Source organism: Dermochelys coriacea, chromosome 6 (genome assembly GCF_009764565.3).
Source record: "Dermochelys coriacea isolate rDerCor1 chromosome 6, rDerCor1.pri.v4, whole genome shotgun sequence".
NCBI classification, from domain to species: domain Eukaryota; kingdom Metazoa; phylum Chordata; order Testudines; family Dermochelyidae; genus Dermochelys; species Dermochelys coriacea.
The window spans coordinates 69,416,850-69,443,632 of record NC_050073.1 but is presented as its reverse complement, the minus strand read 5'-3'; the positions used below and the strand labels follow the sequence as shown (position 1 = coordinate 69,443,632).

General features: G+C 41.4%; 1 long non-coding RNA gene across 1 annotated transcript; it reads left to right on the top strand.

The window, feature by feature from the left end:
- The first annotated feature begins 19,019 nt into the window (after nt 1-19,019).
- Nucleotides 19,020-26,204, top strand: LOC122460643. The gene is made up of 4 exons (XR_006282085.1): nt 19,020-19,031; nt 25,737-25,739; nt 25,900-25,910; nt 26,056-26,204. It is a non-coding gene; the product is annotated as an uncharacterized LOC122460643 (long non-coding RNA).
- Nucleotides 26,205-26,783: the final 579 nt, after the last annotated feature.

Genomic DNA, 26,783 nt, shown 5'->3' with positions numbered 1-26,783 from the left:
GTAAGCAAAGAGAACTCTTCAGTTACCTTTTAAATACAAAACATCATTACAATACATAGGATCAGACTTTGATTCCTTTAGTCATACTGAATAGTCCACAGATAGTCCTAATTAAGTCAGTAGTATATCTTGAGGAGTAAGGTACTACACAGTAGATTGTGCAAGGGTAGCACAATCAGGCAGTAAAGAACAAGTAAGTGAAAGAAATGATGAATTTCAGACTGAACAGCTGTGATAGAACCGTTTATCACCTGCACTCTACAGTTAGGTCGACTGTTTTCAGTAACAGAGCATGTTTTTGTGAAAAGGAGTAGTTTGGTTTTGACCTTGACCCCTTCCGCTGAAATATCTTCTTTTAAAAATTATCGCCCTCTCCTCTAGATTGCAGTGGGGAATTCATAAAGGAAAACAACCCCCATGGAGAATTTAAAAACTAAAAATTACCCTCTTTGTTTTTTGTTATTGTTGTTGTTGTTTTAAAATACGTTTAGTATCTTCTTCTGAGTGAAAGAACTGAAAGCCTATGTGATTTCTCTTTCAATTTGGGATGAATTTGGCGTCCATAAGAGTACTTACCACCTAAACCCAAATGTATCCAGTTACTTATTTTAACAAATGGCTATACTACCCAATTTGTTTTCCTGACTGTACACACTTAAACACTAGCTCTCTGAGTAGAATGCTGGCCTTGTGCCATTTACTCATGTAAAGGCACCAAGACTTTGGGAAATAAATAATCCTAATGATTTTATCAGGCATCCCATGTTACAGCATGTTGAAACCTACCAAGGAAACTAGATTAATGAGGCTTTTTTTAGCTGACTGTTTTGAAAATAATGGCAGTGCAAGCCAAGTAAAACGAAGGTCCCATCTGAGAAGACTACATTGATCTAGCCTGTATAGCTGACAACACAGAGCCACTGTTCTGCATAACAAGGCTTTCAGCAAGTTACAGCAAACTTGTTCCCTCAGAAAATAGAGCCCTTCTACACAACTGGAGATCCAGGGTTCAACCTCTGCCTGGCTGCTTTATGCTACTCAGGCAGGGCAAAGTGGCCAGAAAGCTGCTCTAAAAGGTAGCCAGGCCACAACTGGTCACATTACTCCTTGTCCTGTAATAACAGTAGTCAAACAAACAATAGTTAATAGCCCAGGAGCTAACTTTAAGACTACATCAGACTTTCTTTGGCAATTAAATAATTATGCAAAATACAAGCACATTTTGATACAAAATGCAGTTTCCATTTTCATATAAAACCAATCTATTCAGCTTAAATACCATAAGAGCTAAATTACAGTAGTACAATTCCATTGAGTCCAGTTTAAGTGTGACTAGAATCTAACAGATAAAAACAAAACAAAAAAAGAGGCAGCGAGGGAGAACCAGGGCATAAAAAAAAAAAATAATAGATAGCATCACCTTAAGTATCCTAAATATACTGACGGGCCCATTGAAACCTCATGAAAAACTTTTAAAAAAATCTTTTCAGAGACAACTGGGCTTATCCATATTTTCTTCATCTCTTCCCCATTCTACTTTTTAAAAAAATCTACATCAAAACAAGATCTAAGAAATTCATCTATGTACGTTGCTTCTCTTTCAACTGATGTCATAATCCTCTGACATCATAATTATTTTTACTGCAATTATTAGTAAATCACAAAGTCTATGACCTGATTCTTATCTTACTTCTACCAGCTTTACACTACTGACTTCAGGAATAACTCCACTGTTTTACACTTGTGTACAACGAAACAGCATTGGTAATGTACATTAAGACAAGCATGCATTGGTGCAGTATGGGGAAACTTAGTTTGCCAATGTCTGTGGTAGAGGGTTTCATCCAGGAAGATTTTCATCCTGATACTACATTCACTTTAAAAAAAAATAAATAAAAACCTTTATGTAGTTTTAATTCCAGAAAAAAGCACTAAGTACCATCCTAAAGCTATTTTGAAAAGTATTTTCTCATTTTTGCCAGCTAAAACCTCAGGTTCCCAGACACACACTACAGTATAAACAGTTAATGAAAGATGGACATGAACCCAAAATGCAAAAGTCTCCTACTTCACTTTGCAGCTCTGAGGCTATGGCTCCACTAGAGAGTTAGCTTACGGCAGCACAGCTGCACGGCTGTACTCTGTTGAGCTGTTCTAAACTGATGGGAGAGAGCTCCCTTGTCAGCTTTATTACTGCAGCACCAGCAAGCAGCGGTAGTTTTATCAGCAGGAGGAACTCTCTCGCCGACACAGTGCTGTCCACACCAGAGCTTAAATCAGCGTAAGTTATATTGTTCACAGGGTGGCTAACTCACACCCCTGAGTGACATTATTTATGTTAAACGGTAACGTAATGTGACAAAGCTCTGTCCTTGCCTCAGTGGGTCCCGCGTTTCCTGGTGGATTTTGCTAGCCTCAGAGGCTCACTGTGACCCTCCATGTACCTCTTCTTTCTCTAGAGACAAGGGTCACAGTCTACTGAGCTATTTTCATCATAAGCCAGCGAGGGAGGGGAGGAGAAGTTATCCTTCCTTGCACAGTTTCTGTTGTCTCCCAGTCTCAGTGATTAAACAGGGGTAAAAGTGTGTGTGTGAGGGGAGCCCAGAACCACCCTCTACTCCAGGCTCCAGCCCAGGGACCCTAATAGTATCAGCTATGGTAACTCACCTTTTAGAAACATGACATGTACAATTCCCTGGGCTACTTCCCCCACAGCAGCCCTCACTTTCTCAAGCTCCACTTCACTCTTACCGCAGGGCCTCCTTCCTTGTGCCTGATATGGTATGTACTACTCAGCCTCTCCAACAGCGCAACTTCTTCCTACAACTCCTGACATGCACATCCACCTGACTGACTGGGAGGCTTTTAACTAGTTTCAGCCAGCCCGATTGGCTTCAGGTATCCCAATCAACATAGCATTCTCCCTGGAAAGTTCTTAATTGGCCGCAGGTGTCTTAATTGACCTGGAACAGCTTCCATTTCACTTAACCTGGTACCAGGGATTTGTTTAGCCTGGAGCTAATATATCTATCTCCCACTACTTTTCTATAGCCATCTGGCCTTGCCCTGTCACAGTAGCCATAGCCTCTATGTATTGATCCCTTAATTGCATTTCACAACTAGAGCCTAAGGGCTTTGGCAGATAGTTTGCAATAAGTAAAGGTAGGTCATCTCTCTGGTGTTAGGCAATAGAGTAGTGATTAAAGATGAGATTCACTGGCAGCCTGGTATAAGGCTTAGGAAGGGATAACTTTGTTGTTTTGACTCATAATGCTGAATAGAGACTATGCCAAAAGGTAGAGAGCTACATTCTGTTTCAGTTACAGCAGTGTAAATCCAAAATAACTCCAATGAAGTACATTGAATTACACCAGATTTACACTGACATAGCTGAGAAAAGAATTTGCTCCATAATCTCTACGGAAAGCTAATAAAAAAGTGATACATAAAGCATAAAGGTTAATCCAAAAAAAGCTGTTGCAAACTGGGAAATGTCTGCATTATTTTTATGAATATGTTGAGGGTTGTAACAGTGAGGCCCATAGATGCCAATGGGCAAAGGATTCACTGTAATTTACAAGCAACTCTGTATCAGACCTGACAAACTCACTACACCTAATACACCACTTTCCTGGTATTTATGCATAAAGGGGAGCATGTGAGGTTTCTACTTAAAGTTTGTATCTTTTTGATACTCCTAATCATTATGATGTGTGTATGGTTAAGATTTAACGAATAATATAACTATATTGAAAACTATGTGTTATGATCTTGGAGTAAAAGTTAGGCACCAGGAAGTTGTATGTCTCTATGATGGGCCATTCAGCTGGGAGGGAGCTGTTACCACTCTCTGGTGAGCCAGTGATGTAATGTAAGGTTCAATTGTACACTCTTGCTCCATCCCAGAACTGTCAATGGAAAACCACCAAAGACAACTGAAAACATTCAAAATGACTTGAAGGTAAAAAGAAACATAACAACAGACAGGGGATCACGCTCTACCTGTCAATGAAAACAAAAGACTGATTCAATATATCCCAGGGTCGAGAAAAACACTCGGCAGCCTTTCTCTGAGGAGACAGTTTGTCGAGTGAGGGAGTTTCATGACAGATTGGATTCTGGTTTCTGAGAAGACAGCGAGTTCTGCAACAGACTGAATTTTGGAATGGAGGGTAGGGAACCTACTTTATTACATAGGAAAGGTAACTATTCAAAAGTGCGGGTTCTAGTTCACATTTTATTATTTTGTTTTGTGTTGTAACCATTGGTTTCCATCACTCTCAAGTGGAATCTCTATTCATTTTTAAATAAACCTTCTTTTGCTTTATTATAAGTGCTTACTGGTGCTGTGCATTATACAAGAATCGGACTTAAGGCAAAGCTAGTATGCTGGGGTACTCTGCTCCTTTGGGAACAGAGGATCTGGCATTTCTGTGAGTAGCCAGTGTCAGGGGCTAGGTAGCAGAGAGGAATGCTTCAAGGGGACTTGGAGACTGGGGTACACCTCCTGTTAACCTACAAGGCAAAGACAGGGTACTATGTGTAAGGGAACTGTTGCCCCCTTACTAACATTCAGTAGGGGTGTTTTAGTTTCTATCTCCCAGTACTAAAAAGGGGAAAGGGTTGATGGGGAATCAGGACCCTAAGACTGACAGCCCCCAGGAACAATAGGGAGAAGCCAATGCTCCAGGTCAGCCTGAATGACATGGTGGGCAGGCTAAGCAGGGAGTCAGGAGGCCGCGGGGTCCCGTCCTCCGTGTGAACTGGACTTGCCTGGGTCAGACAGAGTGGGGACGACCTAAGGAGAAAGCAGGGGCCCAAGCTGAGCGGGGGAGCAGAGCTGTGCCAGATCCAGAGAGAGCAGACCCTGTCCTGGAAGCAGAGCTGCAGCCTCAAGGCCAGAGGCACAGCTCAGAGAGAGCAGACTTGCCCTGGGAGCAGAGCTGCAGCAACCAGAGCCAGAGGGGCCAGAAAAGCAGCCCACGAAGCAGGTCAGTGCTGGGAGCAGAGTCACAGAAGCAGCCTGCAGAGCAGACCTGTCCTGGGAGCAGAGCTGTAGCAACCAGAGGCAGGAGGGCCAAAGAAGCAGCCCAGGGAGCTGGATGCAGAGGAGCAGCCGTGCTGAGACAGAGTGGTGGAGCTGGGGCTGGAGCAGTCCAGAGCTGGGTGCAGTGAGCAGCTGGGGACAGGGAGGGGGACCCTGGGCAGTGGGCCCAGCATAGTGAGACACCTCAGCCAAGAGGCTCTGCAGGCCAGGCTTGGATCGTAACCCCGACAGGGCAGGGGCGACACTGGGAAGAAGGGTCCTACCACCTAGAGCCTGAGAGCGTGTGGCCACCACCAGAGCAAGTGTCCAACCCACAGCATCCCTGTAGCACAGCCAGGGCCTGAGAAGAAGGCCTGGGACTTACAAGGAACAGACTGTGAACTGCCCTAACATTCCAGAGACACTGATGTTCCCTGCCACAGAGCGGGGTAATGTGTTTCCTTTAACCTTTCCCATTTTTCCTTATTCTTTTTAAAATTAATTGTTCATCAAATAACTTGCATTTGCTTTAACTTGTATGTAATGGTCAGAGGGTCAGAGAAGTGCCCAGTGCAGAGAGAGTACCCCGGAGTAGGGACACCCTAGCCCCTGTCCTAGGTGACCACAGCAGGGTTGGGGGTCAAGCCCCCCAGGAATCCTGGGCCCAGCCTTGTTGGGGTTACGAGGACTCTGCCAGACAGGAGAGTGGAAGGGGAGTCCTCAAGGGGAGGGAGGCCACTGGGTAAAGGAAGTGGGAACGAGGACTCAGATCGTTTCGCTAGCCCACTTCACCGGGGTAGTGCAGAAGCCTGGAATGTTCCCCACAATAGCGGGACTATTCCCCCGCTTACATATAGGCCAAAGGAGAGTCGCTGAGTGGCTGAAAGGCTGGTGGTGTTGGGGAGCTAACCTTCAGCTACCACAGGCAAGACTCCCTTTCACTAGAGGGAGGGGTAACACTGTTACTCACAGTCTTGGGTACCCCAAGAACCATCACTCTTTGTGTTTGGTTATGACAGGTCACTTCCTATGGAGGTACATCAAAATGGGTCATTAAAGAAGCCAAGCAGGGAAGGGTGACCAGATGAAAGGGACAAAATATCGGGACACATGGGGGAAGCAAAAAAAAAAAGCGGCTGGAGCAGAGCTGACAAAGAACTAAAAATCAGGACAGTCCCGATTTTATCGAGACATCTGGTCACCCTAGAAAGGTAGAACAATGACACAGAAAAGAGGAAACAATGAAAAAAACTGTTGGAAGTACTGCCTATCCAGAATGGATTACGCCTCCTAAGGCTAAAGCCTGGGATCAAGGGGCATCCTAAACCTCAAAAACCCTCAAAAAGGAGGTGGGTGAGCTCAGAGAGGCTGTCCAGGGTGTGTCAGTGAATAGGGCAGTCTGCTTCTCCCTGCCAAAGGTGGTGTTAGTTGGAACTTACAAAGGTGTAAGTATTACCTATGTGTGGAGGCCTTTTATTGTTGTTACTGTCTGCTCCTTATGAAAAAATAATACTGTTTCTGGGGCCTGGTTAACGTATACAGCCACAGGGTCCTAAAGGGAAACTATTACTGGTGTCAAAGCCAAGGTGAGTCTGTACTGTTAATATGGCTGGGAACCAGGGGGGCTACAGCCCGGAGATCCTGTCCCAAACTTGTAGGACCATGTTGTTTCACCAAGAGCAAGGTGTAGGAAGCCAAGTATTGACGTACATCCCAGGTACACTCCAGGAGGACTGAAGGGGTTCTAAGGAATAGTTCATCCTGTAGCCATGACAGGTGGGTCTTGCAGAGTTCTGTGAAAATGGTCAGATTCTAGATTAGACTCATCTCCTCTGGAAAATTGTTCCAGAACTGAATCCCCTTGATTGAGGATGATTTACTTACACTTCTATACACTTTATTGTGAGCTTCGTAAAGTGCATTGCATCAGAGGCATGCTCCTACCTTGCTGTCACAGACAGAGATGCAGCCAATGATATAGCTGAGTTTGACTTGTTGATGCCTTTGAAGCCCAGGTCCAAGACCATGAACTGGCAATGGAAGAGGATTGGGAGCTTGTGGAGAGATCAGAACACAGGGAATGATTTATTTGTGGGAAGAGAAGATAGCAAGCTGCTGCACTGTGCATGTCAGTGGCTCTGTATTGCTTCCACTCTCAGACCAAACACTGTTCAGTGAATTACAGCAATCCAGACTAGAACCTAGAGGAGTATTTTTTTTTAACCTGGTGCTTGGGGGATTAGTGGAATACCCCATGGTGATGTTAATAGTATCTGGGGAGGGTTAAGAACTCAGTCATCTAAATACTTTTAAAAATCTGGACCTAACTCCCATTGATTTAAATACAAATTAGATGCCTAAATACATTTAAAAATTTGGCTCTGAAACCCTAAGCATTGAGTTGAGAATATACCCTTTAAAGTCATAAACAAGAATAAATGAAAATACCAATCATATGGTTTTTTGCAAGAAACTAACAGAATAAATGATTTTCACCATGGGAATCTGTTTTAAAAAAAAAACAATTCTGATTTCATTTCTGTCAATTTGACTATTTTCATATATATATATATACTTCCCCACACTAATACAGATAAAATTCATTCTTTTAATGCATAATCCTCTCACTAGCACAATGTATTTAATGATGCAACTTAATGAAACTGTGCAGAAAGAAATAATTGGGTATACAGTATGGATGTTATAAATCCAGTTACAGTATGCATGAGACTTCAATGATTTGTCCGAGTATTTAAATTGGAGAGGCCCTTTTTAGGATTAGTTAACATCCTAGGGAAATGGGGAATCTTATCAATAAAGATCCTCTCAAAAATTGACTCTTTTCCCTACTTTCCCTGTGACACTCCCCAGTGCTCATCTCTCAGATTAATTTCTTTCTGTAGACCCATCACAGAATATTTGTTAGGCTCCTATAATTAGAGGACCTCTGACTGGTAAAGTTCAGTCATTTACTTAAAGAGAGAACAGTTTGTGTTATACCTACCATTTCTGCCTTAGGCAAACATTGATTAGAAAAGGCTGCTTTGTTAGCCAGACTTAACTACATAACATAAACAAGGTAACCAATTAATGTTGTTCTTTCAGCTGGGTACTGATTGCATACTGTAAACAGTTCGGACTCACCCGGCAGCGCCTTCTGCTGATAATCGTTGAGAATTAGCTCATCCAGCCACCGGAGCACCCTCTGCAGGTCGGTGATCCACCTTACCACTGGCCCCCGTGTCCCTCCCAGGACCCAGTGCCCCTTTCTCTGGTATGCTGCCCCCCTGGCAGTACCCCCACACTCTCAGGTTCTGGGTCTCCCCACCCAGGGGAACCCCCACCCTCTAACCCCACCTCGCCTCAGTCTGGGCTACTGCCAGTCCCCACTTAGCCCCTTGTATCGGAGGCAGACTGCAGTGTATACGCCACTCATCACAGGCAAGGGGGTTTTGGACCTGCTGCCTCTGCCTACCCATGGGCTGCCCCTCTGCAACTCTGCACCTATTTGGCCTGTAGTCAGGCCTGCAGTTGACAAGACATCCCGATAAAATTGGGACTGTCCTGATTTGTAGGTCTCTGTCCCGTGTCCCGACCGATGCATGGTCGGGACACCATTTGTCCCGATATTGCAGCTTGGGCCGCTCCGGAGTTTTTTTGCTTTGTCAACTCCAGCCGCTTTATTTTTTTTTTTGCTTCCCCCATGTGTCCCTGATATTTTCTTCATTTCATCTGGTCACCCTGGCTCACAGCCTCTTATAGGAGCCAGCTGGGCCTGATTGAGCTGGCCACAGCTGTGGCTGCTCCCTTAATCAGCCTGGGCTTTTCCCCACAACCCCAGCCCTCTCCCAGGGCTGGCCTCAGCCCTGTCAGGGCCAGAGCGGGTAACCACCCCAGTACACATATACTAACATAAAAAAGTGGTAGAACAGTCTGTATAAATAGCTGATGGATTGGTGGATAAATACGAAAGGATCGTATCTTTAGTAAACATATATGCAGTAGTTATATGTGCACTTTTTCCCCTCCCAATGATTTAAATATCTAACCGTATATGGCACTTCTCTATTTCAGTATTCTAATGTAGTAGGCTAGATAGATACTCAACTGTCAACACTGCTACTTATCAACTGAGTGCCTCTGTATCCGTGGCCAAGATGATGTATTATTTATGGAAGCATCACGGCTGAATTACTCTGGATTCCCATAAATACATGCAATATACTGTATTGCCTACGGCTATATCACCTGAAGCTGTGATCTCATCACATCTCAAACTAAGCTGTGGCAGATCGTAGCGAACACTTAGAAGAAAGATTTCCAAAGAAAACCACGATGCTACGGGAAGAGATACTGTTGACTCAGTGAGCGGCACTCTTTCCTTTGAGGCACTACTGAACTGATGTATTGTGGTAGCAGGAAGCCACATTGCTGGAATTGCCCCATTTGTAAGGACACATGAAGCCATGCACCTGGCCAATTATACTTAAGGAGCCCATGGCACTTTGCACAAGGGCAGGATTATTAACCCTGGTCATGGCTAAATTACAATCTATCTAAATTTCTCCTGCAATTTCAGTTAGGGAAGTCAGTCTCCTCCCTTTTTAAAAATCAGTAGTATTAATGGAGCAGAATGCTTGCTGTGTTCCATACCAGAGGTAGCTGCGCTGGAATGGGTAGTAAAGTTAGATTTGTGTAAACAGCCTGTAAATCACATTAAGATCGGTATCGATGAAAGATGGAATATAGTAGATATGATTAATAATTAAAATGTACAAAACATTCCAGAATTAGTCACACATGGGTATGTTTTACTACTGGAAAGCCTAATGTCCTGACCTGACCATATTTCAGTGATCTATGCAGCCATATCAAGGAAAGACCTAGAGAAAGTGAGTATATGTAAGCATTCATGGTGAGAAGGGAATTTATTGCCTACAACTCCTGTTTCCTTCAGCTCTATACTAATGAGAGAAGAAATTCAATAAAGAGAAATGCTGTTCAAGGTGAAATAAAATCACCTCTTACTATTAAGTGCAGTATGTTTGGCTGGGTACAAGTAACCTTAATGAATTCGATAAGGGCACATTTAAAATGTACCTGAGTAAAAGCATCTATTCAGTTCAAAAGAATGCAATAGTGAGCTTGTGTCTGTGGCCAAAAAGCTAATGTGTAAAGCACATTGTGAATCAGAACAGTTCTGTGCTATACACGGAATGTAAAAAATGCAGCTTACAACTGTGTTAAATTCTTGAGGTATTCAAAAAGATCATTCTAAGCAGAAGCAGTGTTACAGCATCAATAAGAGCCTGTACTGAGCTGATACATCAGCTGAATGACTCAGCAGTCATGTCATTCCATATTAGATGTGCTATCTACTGCAGAAGAGAAAATCTTTTCAGGTAAATCAGACTGCATTTGTCTCAAATAACCTTCCTTTACTTTTCTGGTATGTTTACTAGAAACTCGACCTCAGCCAGTCAGCAAAGGGACAAAACATCTAGCAGAATTGTTCACAGACAATGCACTGTAGTAATGACATGGCATGTAAAATTCTAACGTGGATAGTGGGAGGGTTGTAACCTGGTCATAAAAATGTGCTCTACAATGAAATTTGCCATAGAAGCCTTCTGACTGGAAGTTAAATCATTTCCACATTATAAATAATAATAATAAGACAAACTGAGAATATTTAAGCTATATGAATTTGATGTTAAATGGCTAGTTCAGGAGATTGGTGATAGGATGTAGAGCTTGTTACCATTATGTTAATGGTTCAAATGTACACTAATTTTGTACCAAAAAAAATGTTGATACTTTATGAGAACAGTTTGTTGGCCTCTGTAGAATGTAGAGTTCAGAGGTCACTGTCCAGTTCTCAGTGGGCACACGTTCCTGTGAGGATGCATTATCACCTCAATGATAAAAGAAAGGGGAAATAATTATAGGAATACCTCCCAGCTAGAAGGGAGAGAGATGCAGCATTTGACTTTCAAATGGCCGATTAGGGCTGGAACAACTTGTCTCTGACAAATTTAAAGGGCTAGCTACGAGAAACACGTGCTGGGAAAGATTCCTATAACAGTGTGACAAATTTGTTAGTTTCTAAGGTGCCACAAGTACTCCTTTTCTTTCTACAGTAGGAGTTTCAGTTGTGACTAGGAGACAGTCATAAAGAAAGATCAGTTTGAGCAAGGAATTCTGCACTCTCTGAGGACAAGAGATTTGGTTGCAATATAATCTGGTGTTTAAAACAGCTATGTCTTTTTGCTGATATTATGTTTTCTAATAAAAGTTGAGGCACAATTCTGATATCGGCTCCTGCTTGCATCTAGTGTACCACCACTACTGCAAACAGTCCCCACCAGTACAACATTTCGTGACTACTCATTAAATCTTTAAAACCACTTTGTGTTGATTGTGTTCTCACCCTGCTGGTGATCACTTTCTACAGATATTATCACAAACCTCTTTATTGGCAGGAGTATTTGAAGAAAAAGAGGATTTAAAGGGAATTTGAGCAAGTGTTCAGAAAACATGGATTCTGAATTTATAAACTTGAGTATTTACATTTGAAACCTGATTTTTAATGGTTACAATCATCCAGTTAGGGAATACAGCTATACCATCTGGCTTATGTATCCAAGCAACACAACTCATAATTCAAAGCCTTGACTCAGGCAGGCAAATCTAATTTGAATCGAATGGGTTTGAGTTCCCTGAGGGTGTTGTCTGGGAAAGAAGTGAAAAATTAAGAGCTTAGTCGCGTAGGTTTGATTGTAGCTTCTGAACACTAAAATTACATTGAAGCTTACCAGGTTTTACTTATCTGAGGATAATATATTTGCACATATTCTGGGAAAAATTCTACTGCCTGTGTTTAGAGGCGGTCAGACTAGATGATTATAGTAGTTCTTTCTGGCCTTAGAGTCTATGAATCTATTTTGAAACCAAACACTTTGTGAATCTTTCACAGAAATATAATTACTCTATGTTCTTCAGGCATTGTGATATGGACAAGCCTATTCTTTGCCAATAGCTTAAAAATCCTAAACCTTTATTTGGCTGCATAACAGTTAGAATTTGTTCTTATATATTTATTGCTAGGCATCTCACATAGCTGCAGAGGTGCTTTTTTCAGCAAGCTATTTAACTTTAACTCTGAAGAGCACTTTTGAATACAATATGTGCTCATAACACTGATCATAAAAAGATGTATTATAAAATACAGCTTCCATGAGGGCTTATTGTTTAGCATGCAAAGCGCTTTAATTCAGTAGATGAAACTAATCAAAAATATTTGACTACTATCTTTTATATGTTTGCCTACATAATCAAAAAACAAACAATTAGAGGATGATTCTGTCTCAGATAAAACCAGACTGTTATTTTCACTTCCTTTCTTTCTAAACATTCACATTTGTGACTAACTACTGCTTCATTACTTTCAAAGGTATACTTTTGACTTCTCTTACCTAAAAACATAGTCAAGAAGTTTCTGAAAGGTCAGCCAAGGGGAGACAAACTGGGAAAGACAGAATCCACCACATACAAATTCCTAATCTGTTGCAGAAAGTATGAGGTGCGGGAGGGTATGAAATTAAAAAACACAGCTAATGTGTTTTTCATATCATATTGCAAACTACAATAGATATAAAATGTCTGCAGACAAAAGGCAATGCTCATGGAAGAAATGATTTGGTTAGAATTAAAATAAAACAATTCTGGGAAAGTAATAAAACCTTTTGCCAAACAAAGGAGTAACAAATAACCCCACATTAAGAGAAGGATACTATTCAAAGAATGTCAATGGGAAAATTAAAATAGTGATGCCCGTTATTAAAATTGTAAAACATGTAAAAACTGTAAAACGTGAAAAAAGAGTGTCTGCCATAATCTCATATTCATAACATTGTCTATTTATTTATTTATTTATTTAGTACTTATTATTGGAAGATAAAGGATACATAGGATTGTGCTTACAAAAAACATGTACATCTAAAGCATCCGTTTGCATGCACAAATGTTCATTTTCCTATATAAATGTTTGAGGGTTTTGTGTAAACAAAACACATCCTCTACATCCTTATGGCTTGATCTCTTGTGATCCACTTTTCAAAATCTGGCCTGATTTAGTAACCTATTTATATTGTCATCAAATAACCCTGCTATCCCATCAAATCACAAGGGTCAGCTAGAATTCAGGGTACCTTGGTTCAGATCCCAGCAAGACTGATCCAATTCTCCGACCCTTTCACGGTGGAAATATGGGGTTCTATGCAGCCTTTCATATGTGGTTATTGTAAATGCAACATTTAAAATAATAGAGGACCTGTTTCTTCTGTGCTGACTTTGATGTTTCCTTGGCATTTTAAAATTAGCAATTTCTCCTGTTTTATCTTGTGCTGTTAATATTCCCCATAGCCTCGCTGTTGTACAGTATTGCTTTGTACTGGTCAGTTGTCATCCAATGGAGCAGTTTGCAGGCAGGTACTAATTCTGCAAAAGGAGCCCCAGTTCCTGATGCTTTCATCCACGTAACATTCTATAATTTTCATTGATGTCATCAGTAGAACATCATGCAGAAGGAATGGTTTGTGCTTGAGAATCTCTTTGTAGGATCAGGGCCATAGTAATGTGCTGAAGGAAGTTTGTGAGGAAAGTTGTTTTATAAATGTAAATTATTCCCCGAGACTGATTTTTGTTGGTTTGTGTCTCTGTTTGTATTCAAATTCAGTATTAATTTTGTTCCAGGTTCTCCAAGACTCAACCACTTCCTAACATTAGAAGCATAGATGACCATTTTGTAATCTGAAAACCACGGCTCTTCTATCGCCCTTTTGCCATAATCTCAAAAGGCAAAGAATGTAGTGGCTGCAGTTGGATGTAGTGTCTTCTCCTACAGTCTTCCCAGCAAAATTCCCAGTGAAACTGATGGGAGTTTTGTTTTGTAGGGACTACATGAATTGATCCAGAGATACTTAGCCACACAAGGATACAAAACACATGCAAAATTCTACTCTTCTGTGTTTTCTGCATGTGTGGAAAAGTCCACTGACATTAATAAGAATTTCGCATTCACAGCGCTCATTAGAACTGTGTCACAGATATAAGCCTTTCATTGCCGAGCACACTGAAGAATTTTTCTCTAAGAAAATTTTTTTTCTTAGACACAATGCAGACACAATGCAGGGAAATGCATACTTGCAAAAATCTGCACAGTTAAGTGTCAGTAACTACAGAAAGAAAAGGAGTACTTGTGGCACCTTAGAGACTAACAAATTTATTAGAGCATAGAGCATAAGCTTTCGTGAGGTACAGCTCACTGTAGCTCACGAAAGCTTATGCTCTAATAAATTTGTTAGTCTCTAAGGTGCCACAAATACTCCTTTTCTTTTTGCCAATACAGACTAACACGGCTGCTACTCTGAAACCAGTAACTACAGAGTATCACTGGATTTGGTGTGTTTCAGACTGCTTCACTTCACTGTAATACGGGATATACAGCAGGAAGTGCTGTTTATTTTCATGGACATTCATTTCCAAAATTAAAGGGGCACTGGATGTGTTGCCATGTATTTTCCAAACGTTGAAGCTCAAAATGGAGAGTTCATCCCTTCCACAAACTGCATGAGCCATAGGAAATGGAAAAGTCAACCAGTACAGTACATCTCTGTCTCATAGAAGCTAGTCATATTGTACTAGATTAAATATAGAAAAACAGGCAATCCTCCACTGTCTTGGTGGCTTCATTTGTTTCTTTTCTTCTAAGCCAGTTTGAGGGAAGCAAGTCACAGGAAGGGACCTGCTCAGAGTCATACTGTACTTCCAGTGTCAAGCCATCCTCGACTCTGCATGCCTGGATGACCCCACAGGAATTTGTTATTGGAACACCCTTGAAAACTCTGCTTTCTGATTCTCATCTAAAATCCATTAGAAAATATTACATTATATCTCTCAACTGATATTACATGTCTTTTTTGACACTTTTAGCATCTGATCTCTGAAGTGTTCTCAAACAAAAGGCAAATTCTAGGGTTTGTTTAACTCCCATTGACATCTCTGGAAATTCAGCAAGTGCATTGATAAAACTCAGGAAGTAATTTTTTTCAAATTACTGCTTCAATAAACCCCACTGAGACAGAAAAAAGAGTGGAAATAGTTAATTTTCCATATAGAAAAAAGGTGTTTGATTTTGTTAAAATGCTCAGGTGAGAAGAGGGTGAGCAGTGATGTGGCAAGTTTTGCAGATGACAAAAAAATCATGTAGGTTAGTGGAGACTGTAACTTCAGGTAGCCTTAACAAAGCTGGGTCAATGGGCAGCACAATGGGAAATAAATGTGGCTGAAATGCTAACAAAAATATGATGAAAAAAGCAAGCACATTGGAAGGAATAATTAAAGCTACTCATACACATTGCTGGATTCTAAATTAACTGTAACCACTCAGATAAAAGTCTTAGGCATCACTGAGGCATCAGTGAAAACCTTTGCTCAATCTGCAATTGGTTTCTAAAAAGCAAACAAAGATTGAAGTCAACTAAAGAATACTGACAATATGGCCACTTCTTCCAGTTGTTCCCAGTAGGAGTGAAACCAAACAGCTCTCAGGGAAGATACTAGCTCCCTCTGCTGTCAGGCGGCAGAGAGGAATGCTGTGAGGAGCAGCTGAATGAAGGCAGCCTATGGCTTCAGTTCCATTGAGAAAAGGAGATGATGGCTATTTTGATAGAGCTGTTTTAACTGAGGTCAATCTGTAGCCTTAGTCCCATGGAGTATAATATGAAATGGTCATTTGAAAGAGTTTCTTAGTCACTTTCACAGCAAATATTACCAGGAATCATAAAAAAATATAAAGTTTCCCATTGCATCACTTCTATTCAAGATTCAGTTCTCTTCCAATTTTTGAGTACACAAAGCCCTAGCTGAGATTCTTAAAGGGTCCATTTTAAATGAATTAACACAAACTACTTAACAGATTTCCTTAAGAACATAGGGCTGGAAGGTATCTCCTAGGTCATCAAGTGCAGTTCCCTGCTATCGCAGCTAACATGTTATATAATTCCTTTCATAAACTTATCATGCTCCATCTTAAAACCAGTTAGGTTTCTTGCCCCATGATGCCTATTAGAAGACTGTTTCAGAGCATCACTCCTCTGATGGTTAGAAACCTTGTTCTAATTTCATGCCTAAATTTACATATGGCCAATTTATATCCTTTTATGTTGTGCCAACATTGTTGTTTAGCTAAGAGAGCAATCATATCCCTGCTCAGCCTTTGCTTCACTAGGCTAAACAAGCTAAGTTCTTTTAGTCCCTTTTTACAAAATAGGTTCTTCATTCCCCTAATCATCCAGGTAGCTCTCCTTTGAACCTGTTCTACCATGAATTTATCTTTCTTGAACATGGGTGACCAGAATTGTATATAGTATTCCAGCTTAGGTCTTACCTGTGGCTTGGACAATGTATTAATACTTCCCTACCTCTACTGGAAATGCCTCACCTGTTACATTTGAGGATCATGTTTGCCTTTTTCACAGCCACATCACATCGGTGGCTCACAGTCATCTTGATCTATGCCCAGGTCTTTTTCCTCCTCTGCCATTTCCAACTAAAGGGCACCCAGCTATAGAAAAAAAAAACCTTATTAGCCCTTTTCAGAGTATAGCTGGACCTCTGAAGAGGTCAGTGGCTCAGCCTACATCTGACAGACTTCACAAGGGGGAATGAGAACTCAGGTTCACCTGGAACTAATTACTTCACTGAGTAACTGGGAGGAAGGCAGGAAAGTACCTGGACATGATAAAATGAAGCTACTCCCAGTGGGGCTAGAGCATAGAGGCTCCTGGGGAAAGGAACATGGGAAGAGAAAGCTTCCAAGGGGAGGGCTTCTCAGGGGGAACCTGCTGAGGGAGCTCACCAGAAAAGGAAATCAAGGAGTCATGCTCCCAAGCAAGAGAGGGTCCGAAAGGGAAGAGCATTGAATGCCAAGTCTCAGCAAAATCTGGCCCCCATGGAAGTACTTCACCAGATAGCAGGAGAAGCTACAGATCAGAGGAATTATGAGCTGTTCTGAGGAGGGCTGTTCGTGGTTTTACCTCTGTGATGACCTTGACCTCAGACTCTCCACCCAGCTGATGACAAGAGGCCTTGGCTCCAGAACAGGGCTGTGGGTCAAGAGGGCCTCATTGGCAAGGGACCTAGACATAAGTGGTGTTGATCAACTAAAGTTAACTCAGCCCCCTCCAGCCAGAGATGCTAGGGTGGAGGCCTATTTGTATAATGTTCCACCTTTAGGTTAATTAAGCTAGACCCCTGAAAGGGCACTGTTCAATATGCATAAGCCTCTTCAGACTTATCAAAGCCCACTAGGGGAAACTGAAGCAGAGAAATGTAACTGCAATGCTGCATTGGACCACCCGGGGATGCTGTAGGAATGGAGGCCCCTACTACCATCCCTAAATGTATGACCTTGCACTTCATACTATTAAATTTCATCCCATTCTATTACTCTAATCCCCATGGTCATCCAGTTGTTCCTGTATAATATTCAGATCCTACTCTGTATTGGCAATGTCTCCCAAGTTAGTGTCTTCATCAAATTTCATTAGCACTCTCCTTCTTTTTGTGCCAATGTCACAAATAAAAATATTTAAAAAGATTATTCTTAAGACTTGTAAATCCACAAAATATTAATCCTATTATCAAAGAGTAAGTAATTCATAAATAACAAAGTGCTTAAGTGCCAAACTTAAATTCAGCCTTAACTATGAAGCTGCAACTGTTACCTCCATAATACAAGAACAAGGAGACAGTCTATTAACAAGTTTAAAAGTGATAAAATACCTTTTTACAGATGGAATAATTAACTTGTGATTCATTGCTACAAGAGATCCCTGAGGCCAAGAGTCTATTAGGATTCAAAAAAGGAATAGACATTCACATGGATAATAAGAACACTCACCATGATATTAGAGCATACAAATATAATAAGGAATATAAATGCCTTCTACTTCAGAGTTTATGCCAACCAGTAAATTACAGATATTATGAGAAAACTTGCTGTATGAAAAGCTCATTCCATTAAGAGTTATTAGGCTGAAGGGGCTGTTTACATTTTGCACCTGCCACTGATGCATTTGGTACTGGCCACTGTCAGAGCCAAAACACTGGACTACAGGGATCAAGTGGGAGCCTCCATAGACTGATTTGGTTAATAAATTAATGTAATTGTACTACACTTCTTGGAAAAGATCTCTAAGATGTAACTTTAGGTACAATTCATATGAAGATATAGAATGCCAGGAGAGATCTCAGAGAGACAAGGTGGGTGAGAACAGAATAATATCTTTTATTGGACCAACTTCTATTGGTGAGAGACACAAGCTTTTGAGCTCACACAGAGCTCTTCTTCAGGAGAGATCTCAGTCAGTTGAGATTTAAAGTAAATGCAGAGCAAAAAACTGTCCTGAAAATCAGTATTCTAAATCATGTCTACACCAGTAGCAGATATGGTTCTTAAGATTGCTACATTGCTATATTTCTACTTATCACATAAACCACATGGTTTGATAAAGTGATTTTGAGTGGTGAGTGCAAAGGTACATTTTAATCATGCTGGTGCTGAACTATGTTTACAAACACTTACATCAGAGCTACATTTCTCAATAAGGAAAATAAATTGCTCAAAAAAGTGACTATTCCAGGAAGCACACTTCTAACACAAGTACAGGTCAGTGTGATGTAAGCACTTGCTTAAAGTTAAGCATGTATATAGGAGCTTTGCTGAATTGGTGCCTATGTTGTGTGGGGTAACACCAAAAACTTTACCTCAAACCTTTGAAAAGGACATATGCATCTGCCCAGGTATATACCAACTCAACACATACAGCCAAGTTTCAGGTTTTATGTGGGAAAGCAAATGATAACTTCTGATCATTAGCTTGCCATCCTCTAATGATCTAGTTAAACCAATCATTAGTGTTTTTTCAGCAGAACTTATAAAGTGGAATCCAATAACTCTTGAGATCTGTGACTGATTATAAATGAAACCAACACAAAACACACAAAATTCCAAGAGTATTGAGGGGCTGTTGTAACAAGAGAGATGAATCTGAAAGTTCCAGAGAAAATGTCGATTTCAGGATGAGGTAGGAGGAATAAACATATAGTGCATGCAGTGATGAAATCTCCAGTTTAAGTCTTGCCAAATCATATAAAATGTTGGAGAATGGTTTGAGCCTGAGCTCTGAAAGTAGACTTGCACACAGATGTATAAACTGTGCACAGACAAGTGTTTTTTATTAAAGAAATAGAAGTCCTTTCATAAAACTTGGCCCACAACCCTTGTTAATCTGCCTTATATTGTACCCTGTGTCTGCAAAAATGATACTACAGTGCATCCTTTCTGCAGAAAGGGGACTAAAGCTATACAAATTCCTTGGATGCTCTTTTGATTTTGTTGAGTTACATCTGGAAAAAAGACAGCAGAAATTCAACTTTAAGGAACATCCCTGCAGGTCGCATGGTTTTGCTAGTTTCAAGACTACCAAAAAAAAAAAAGATAAAAATATCAGCTCTGATATTTCTGGAAATATATTGTTAGAATAAAAATATTATATTGTGGTCCAGCAGGGAATATTTGTGATATCACTTTCACTTGAATCTGCAAGGCCCTGTATCAGAGGGTAGTCGTGTTAGTCTGTATCCACAAAAACAACAAGGAGTCCAGTGGCACCTTAAAGACTAACAGATTTATTTGGGCGTTTACTCACAAAAGCTTATGCCCAAATAAATCTATTAGTCTCTAAAGTGCCACCGGACACCTTGTTGTTTTTTTCAAGATCCAGTAATGTCTGGCAGTTGATAGCCTGGGACTACAGAAGATTTAATGATTTAGTAAATTCTCCACATTCAGTGTTTAAACTCAAAGTGTGTAGTTCCTGGACATTAACTGCTACTGAGATTCAAACTAAGACCTTTGTGGTCCAAAGGTAACAACTCTACCTAAGACAAAAGAGATCCTCCCTTGGGATAAAGCAGCATGAGCTGTGCTATCTAAACTTGTCTCATTGGGCAGTCTCTCTTTGCTTAACTTCCTGATCCCTCCCAGAAAGCACACAAATGTGCTGGCAAAGAAATGAGCACAGAAAAGAGGGTTCTTTGTTCTATGAGTTGCAGTACAGTTTGACAACAAAGATACAAAGATGTCCTTAGCTAACTGAGGTTTAATATTTTATGTGGTGATATTTTTTATTTTCTATATCAATAGTAAACAAACACACCAGCCACCTGAACAAAGTGGAAGATCAATGCCAATCCAGAAGCAGGCAATACCAATAAATAAGCAAAGATAATGTTTGAGCAGTATCCACAGTATTATCCAATTGCTACACTGGATTGAAACCACCTCCAGAGTTTGATATGAGACAAAGATTTACAGTGTTTTATACTTAGTTCATGTACCTAGTGTTAAATTCCAGGTGCCAGATACTTGAGGATACATATATCAATTTTCAACTTATTTGTTGCCCAAACACTTTTTCTCTCCAAAAAGAAATGAGTTTTTGTATTAATAAACACAGTTCCTGAGAACAGGAAGTATTTCACCAAATGGTCAAATTGAAGAGAATATGTGAAAACCCACAAGATGTTTTTCAGTCTAGTCAACAGACAACAGATGTAGACGAAAAGATTAAAATAAACTTCAATAAAGACCTAATTAAGCAAGATGTAGAAGATTTTGGTTTTAAAATGTCAAATGTTTCAAAACTAAGGGCTTTGCACTGCCCTCAGTATGTGTTTAAAATTATTATGGGGAAATGAATATCCTTCTTAAAAACACCACAAATTATTCCCATTCTGAATGTAAGACTATAAAAGGGGTAGATTACATGAGGTTTGTTTTCATTTTAATAGAATTGTTACAATACAATTGTAAGCAGGTGCCTTTTCAACCTATTCCCAAAGTCCATACACTGTAGAATAAATATTTTTTCCCTTCCTGGAGCGTGGTTTTAGTAACACTGAAATAAACAAAGTTCAGCTAAGGCCTTTCTTCCAGGCTTGGCTGCTCCTAGGGTTCCTACTTCCAGTCTGCCTAGCCCGCACTCAGTCGCTTTTGTCCAGAGACTCACTCCCAACTTCCCTACTTATGTGGTTAAAACAAACTGCAACAGGAATGGGAAGCACTCACAATGCCAGCGTAAATGGAGAAGTTATGGGGAAGTGATGCTTACTTAAGCCAAGAGGAGAAGAAAAAGTTCTCTCTCTCTGCTTTAAACAAAGGTAGAAGAGCTGCACTCCAGCCCCATTCACTCTCCCTTCTCACTTAACTTTTGCTCACATCTAGGTGATGTAATGAGACAACTGCTGTTGTGATTCAGCAGAGCACACTTAGCGTTTTCCCAGCAAGGGAAATACTAGCTAACAGTGTAGGGTGTTTCCGGTAGACATTGCCAGCCTGTTACAATGCTATTTATAGAAATGAAGGCTGGAAGGGTCCTCAAGAGGTCATCTAGACTAGCTTCCTGTGCTGAGGCAGGACCAAGTATTCCTATGCCATACCTGGAGGTGCTTGTCTAACCTGGTTTTTAAAACCTCCAGTGATGGGGATATCACAGCCTCTTGTGGAAGCCTATCCCAGAACTACCCTTACAGTTAGAAAACTTTTCCTGATATCTAACCTAAATCTCCCTGGCTGCAGATTAAGTCAATTACTTCTTGTCCTTCTTCATTGGACATGGAAAACTATAACAGCCCTTAACATATCTGAAGACCATTATCAGGCCCCCACAATCTTCTTAATCAAGGAGCTGCCAGTAGATGGATGTTTTCTGAGAGAAGAAAGGAAAGAAATTAGAAAAGAAATCGCTGCTAGAAGTTACAAGTAGGGTTGTGTGTGAAATCGGAATCTATTCCTAAATAAAGCCTCAGAAAGGTGAATTCTGCATCTCAGACCTTCTAAGCTATATTAGGGGATTCTACCTACAGATCAAAGAAAGGATATGACGTCTAAGTGTACTAAATTACAGAATAATGCTTTGCACAGACATTTAAATTCACCCCTGTGCAAAGAGCTAGCACAAGGTTAGGAGACAGGATGTGGGAGAATGATAAGCCACCATAAACGAGTGTTAATCGGAGGTGCAAGTTGTTATGCACAATCCTGCTGGACTATTTATTTTGGAAACTAGAATATTTGCCTCAGCTATAGGCAAATCCAATCCTCTGTGATTAATAACAATGAACCAACATGATAAATTAATTCCTTAACAAAAAACACTGATAGGACATCTTGACCTCAAAGAGAAAGGACATGAATTTGTTAAAAAAAAACAACCCAAAACTAAGTTTATCACATTTCAACCATTTAGGGGAAAACAAAACCAAAATATATTGTCCCTTGCAAACAAACAGAACCTTCACTGTGCTCTGTGACTGTCTGTAACAAGAGGACCTCCCCAAGCCTCTCAAATCACCAACTGCAGCAGGAGAAGTCCTTAGTCTTCTGAACAGTGACAGCAGCAAGACCAGCAGGTCACAAAGTGGCAAAATCAAAACAAACATACACAAGCTAAAACCACCTTTCTCAGAACCAGCATCAGCTGAGACTGACCTTCAGCTCTCATGCAGATCTGGAGGTGCTTCTTGAATCCCAGTTTCTCTCTGCTGCAAACTGTCATGGAATCTTGATTCCACTCAAAGCAGCACGCTTGCTCTAGTGTGAGCTGGACACGTCTGCCAGATCCCTTCCCCTACAGTGCAGCAGATGGAGGAGAGGGGGGTTATAGTTGAAGCTATGGAGGCAGTATCAGAAGATGAAAACAAGTATGAGCATATGGGTAGAGCACAATCCTTCCCCTGTATCTTTTCACCCTGAAGTTCTACCCTCTGCCCCTCCCTTTTATCTCAATCCCTAATTTGTCTTCCTCTTTCCTTTCTCCGTTTCCCCTGAGTTACCTTGGTACTCACCTGTACTCCCTTCATCCATCCTCTTTTTGCCTTCCCCAATCTTTATTCTTCAATTTTCCAATCTAAGATCCCAGTTTTTCCCTTCTTTTCTCCCACTCTCTGCCCCCTTTCTATCTACCCATTTTTCTCCCACTCTGCATTGTGCCTTTATCTTCAATTTGGTGCCCTACAATCCCTCTACAGGTCTCTCCCTAATCTCTGCTCCTGCCTTTGTTGCCTTTTTTCTCTTAATAGTCTCTGTCTCCTCTTTTTCTTCCCTTCTGTTCCCAGTTTTCAGTTTCTCCTTTACTCTCTTCTGCCTCTATGATTTGCCTCTGTCACTCATTCTCTGTCTCACAAAGTGATGGATGACAGATTTGAAGTAGTTACCCAGAATAGAACTCCAGGAGTTTATTACAAGTGTCTCTGAAGGAGTCATTGGCTAGGCATCCAGCCACAGGTGTTTTAAAAGCAGTAAAAGATGGTGCCAATCCAGTGTTCTCTTTCTCTGTGGACAGATGATCACATAATAGAACTGATAAGAACTCTTGACACATATGTACATTCTCTCTCACTCCACTGGCTTATTTAAATCAATAGAATCCAGCAGTTAAATTAACTGGAGAGGAAGGGTGATAATTGGATGAGCTAATTATGATGTCACCTCAAGTCACCTTGGCAGATACCTCAGCACTTCATTTGTACAGATTGAAAATAGGTAGCAGCCTATGTGGGCTGTACAAGAATCTGCGAGGACAAGCTCATACACTAATGCCAGCATTCTGCCCCCAGAGAGCCCTGAGAAAGGAAATTCCCAGCCTTTTGTCTCTGGTATTTCATGGCTTGGTGAGTAATAAATGGGTCCACTGTCAAGCCAAAGTGAGTCCACTGTCAAGTCTAGTTTATGATTTCTACTACACTGCTGTTCTTGAGCTCCTCTGTGCCAGGCTTTTTAGTAGTTGGAAATTTAAGGATCTTCACTCCCTTTTTGTTCCTTCATCCAATACACTGTGCAGAGGCTTCAAAGCTGGGTGGACAAGGCACTAGATTTCTTCTCAATCTGTACAAGGGCACAAAGCCTATGGTTCCACGAATCCATCCCTTAATCTACCTCTGTGATGCTACATACATGAGGATGAAGCAGGAGGCAATGGGATATGGACAAGACTGAGGTGAAGGAGGCTTAAGGGAGGAATAAGGTAGGTACAACCTTCATACTAACTCCTCCACTACCTGTTTTCAGTCAGAAATCCTCTGAAATTTTATGTGTCAAATGGAGAGGTATATTCTGAAAAGTCAAATCCTCTCCCATACACAGTTATTCTTGGTTTTTTTTTAATCAGACCTGCATTTAATAATGATTCATGAGGGTGAGAGAGAAAAAAAATTTAGAGAAAAAAAGCCCCTTTGTTTCTGCTTAAAATCTATTCCATCACAAAACCACAAAATCTAACAGTTAAGGCGTCTCAGCTAAAGCAACCACTAACCAAAACATCAAATCAACACAAAATCCACAGTTAAAATTATGTCAAACACTCTACACCAGGGTTGGGAAAACTTTTTGGCTTGAGGGCCGCAACGGGCTGTGCCTCCCCAAACAGCCAGGCGTGTCCCAGACCCTGCCCCCATCTGACGCCCCCTGCTTCTTGCCCCCTCATGGCTCCACCCGGGACCCCTGCCCCATCCACCCTCCCTGCTCCCTGTCCCCTGACTGCCCCCCACCACCCCATCCAATCCCCCCTCTCCTTCCTGACTGCCCCCCCGGGGACCCCTGCCCCCATTCAACCCCCCTAGCTCCCTGCTCTCTGACCACACCCACCCCTATCTACACACCCACCCCCTGACCATCCTCCCAAACTCCCCTGCCCTTTATCCAACTCCCCCCCCACACTCTCTGCCCCCTTACCACGCTGCCAGGAGCACCGGTGGCTGGTGGTGTTACAACCTCACCGCCCAGAGCACCACGACAGGCAGCCATGCCACCCGACTGAAGCCAGCCACACCACCATGCAGCACAGAGCACCAGGTCAGGCCACGGCTCTGCAGCTGCGCTGCCCAGCAAGAGCTCGCAGCCCCGCCGCCCAGAGCATTGTGCCAGCGGAGCAATGAGCTGAGGCTGCGGGGGAGAGGGAACAGCAGGGGAGGGGCCAGGGGCTAACCTCCCAGGCCAGGAGCTCAGGGGCCGGGTAGAAGGGTCCCGCAGGCCAGATATGGCCCATGGGCCATAGTTTGCCCACCTCTGCTCTACACAGCCACCAATTAACAGAGCAGCCCCCTTCCACACCTTCCAGCCATCACGTGCAGATGCCAATACCACACCAATAAAACCTTAATGTTTTTGTGCTTTATTGTCATCAATGACAATGAGCATCAATTAAGATATTTCTTCATCATGTGTTTTCCAAGCGCCATTGTTGTTTAGCTGCCTATTGATCTTTGTCATTGAGCATATGATGACCTGAAAATGAATTCCAAAACATTTCCTGAATTGAATTTGTAGGTCACATCTGGAAGTTTTCTTTCACAATTTGTTTAAAGTATAAACACTGATTTGGATAACAAAAATCCTGTAAAGATCATTCAACTTTGCAAAGATATTAATATTCTACTACTGATGGCCTGCAGCTTTGCCACTCAAGTTTATGGTTTTATGGTAAGTACGAGATTTGGTGGGTGAATGTGTGTGTTGTGCTGGGAAAGTTGTGTTGATCTGTGCATATATTGTTTTATCCTGGGAGATTTGTGCTGAATTCTTCAGTTGGTGAATGAGGGGCTTGGAATTATTGTGTGTGTGTGCGCGCGCGCGCGTGTATGTGTGGTTTTTGAAAAACCATGGCATTTGGGACAAGTAATCCATTATCTGTGTGGTCTCCCTCATACAAGCAATGACACTGTTGCATGCAAATTAGCTGTAGCATAAGGATGGTGATTGGTTGAATTATCTGGGATATCACAGTGGTCTAGGACTCTTGGAATGGCATAGATACATGCCTAACTGTAGCTGAAGGCCCATGCTGTTGCACAATGTAAGTTATAGAGTCAAAATAGCTGTCATCTTAAAAGTGGGACCACAACAGACTACTAATCCCAGTGATGACTGAACCTAGTGATATTCTGAACAAAAAGAGCTCTTAACCATGCTTGTAGCTGTTTCCATCACTTCTCACTGATTCAGCAAACATTCTGGGCTTCAGATTGACATTCAAACATAGTCACAATTCTGGAATCTTATTATATAGGAGAACAGCACAACCCAGCCAAATGACCATATTTAGAAATGTTGTTTAAAATGAGCTGAGAAAATTAATACAGTTTTGCGGGTAAGTGTAATCAAAACTAAAATACTTCAAAAATAACAGTGTGTGGGAGGCAGTGTGGCTGAATAGATAACAAACTGGTTCTATTCCTAACCCAGCCACTGGCCTTCTGGATAACCTTGGTCAAGTCACTTCCCCTCCATGTGCCTCAGTGTCCTTGAAGGTGTTATGGGACACCAATCTTCTCTGATGTCTGCTACCATGACTGCAGAGGAAATCGCTACAGGCATTTCAGGCACTAGGCTCATCAGGCTGTAGCTGTTGGTGGGGTCCCCAAAATGTTCACATACTTCAAACAACAGAGGACTCTATGGCTGCTAGGAATAAAGATACTTTAAGCACCATTTCACAAAAATTCCAAGAGTTCTACTGTTGTCTTGATCTGTAGACATCAGGGAGCAAACAAAAACCAACTGCTCCTTGGAGTGGGAGTAATTTTATATTCACTAAAGAGAACAGCAGAGAAGAAAAATAAAAGCATTGCACTA